The following is a 1572-nucleotide window of genomic DNA, read 5'->3' on the forward strand; positions in this document are numbered from 1 at the left end:
TCCCCTCTCTACACTCCCTTTTATCTTTCCTGGCAAATGAACCCACTGCCTCATACAAGGAAATTACACTGTCTGCACTGAGCAGCTCCTCCCCAGAACTTCATATTGGTGTTCTACTGAATAATTGAGACATTCTGAGTACTGGAAATATGGTTATGAAGTGTAATCTGTTGTTTAGGCCTATGAAATAGAAAGACTGATGCTAAAAGCACTTTTTTTTTTGGTGGAACCGGGGATTGAACTTAGGCCCTTGTGCTTGCCAGGCAAGTGCTTATTCCACTGAGCCATCTCCCCGGCCCCGCTAAAAGCATTTAACACTTGCATGGCTGATACATTTTCTTCTCTATTTCTGCTATGTACTCTCCACTCTGCTCTGTCCCAGAAACTAACATTTACAGATTATATCGACAGTCTTCTTTGTCCCTTGACCTGTGTTTGCTCAGTAGTAGAAACCTATGAATCATCACATAGGGAGAGGATAAACTTCAAACATTTATTCCCCTGGTTTCATCCATTCTGGGTGGCAGCGGTTACATTTCTCTGCAGAAAGCTACAGCTCCCACCGGGACACCTTCTCTTGTCACTGCAGTTTGCTCTCTGGTTTGCAGTAACCTTTCTCTTTCCTTACCCCTTAAGATATTTCACTATTTGTCTTCCTTAGACATGCCCATACCTTAGTGAGCAGTTCTTTTATTAAACTATACTCAACTATCACATTTGGCCACGCTGTTTCCTTCTCTGACTTGAATGATGATATTTGGTTCAGGTGTTATCTGATCCTCCCATTCCACTTACAGAGGTCCCCACTGACATTCACTTAATGATCCTGGCAGGTTATGGCTGCTGCTATAAATGCTGTGCACCAGCCCTGTGCTCACTGTAACAACAGTTCTTATATAAGAAATAGAATACATATTTGATAGAATCGGTATCCTAGTGACTTCCAAAGAAGACCCCTGCCCTTTTAAATAATATTGTAAACTCACAGATATTTATATATTTGATGTGATTTATTGTGTCTTTTGATTCTCAAATTGTCTCACTATTACTTGATGATGTTGGAATTTTTTTGGGTTGAGGATGTTAGAATTTCCTTCTAGGGCAATTGCTACATTCTTTCCATTCTGAACAAAGAATTGGTCAAGACAAGCATAAATGCCAAGAAGGTTTTATATTTATTAAAGATAGGAAAGCAAACAGGCTCTGCAGAACAAATTTGGACTAAGTAAATGTAGGAAAACAAGTACAGCCTGGGAGAGACTGGGCTTCAGCAGAACAACAAAGTAGCAAAGACCTCAATGTCCAATGTCCACTGTCCCTTTTGTATCACTCACTCCTCAGGCTGATGTCAGGGCTCACCACACTATCAACAACTGCTTGCTTTCTCCCAAAATGTACACTCGCAAGACTCGTGGGTTTTTGTAATTAGCAAGTCATACTGTAGTCATCAGCCAGTCTGCCCCACAAGCCCTACTTTCACCAACAGTATTGTTATCATGTGTACTGGACTTGTGGTCCAAGAAACATTGAAGAATGATATTGAGAGGGCAGGCCAGATAGCTCAGCGGACTA

This window comes from Octodon degus, unplaced genomic scaffold (assembly GCF_000260255.1).
Source record: "Octodon degus isolate 3935 unplaced genomic scaffold, OctDeg1.0 scaffold00243, whole genome shotgun sequence".
NCBI classification, from domain to species: domain Eukaryota; kingdom Metazoa; phylum Chordata; class Mammalia; order Rodentia; family Octodontidae; genus Octodon; species Octodon degus.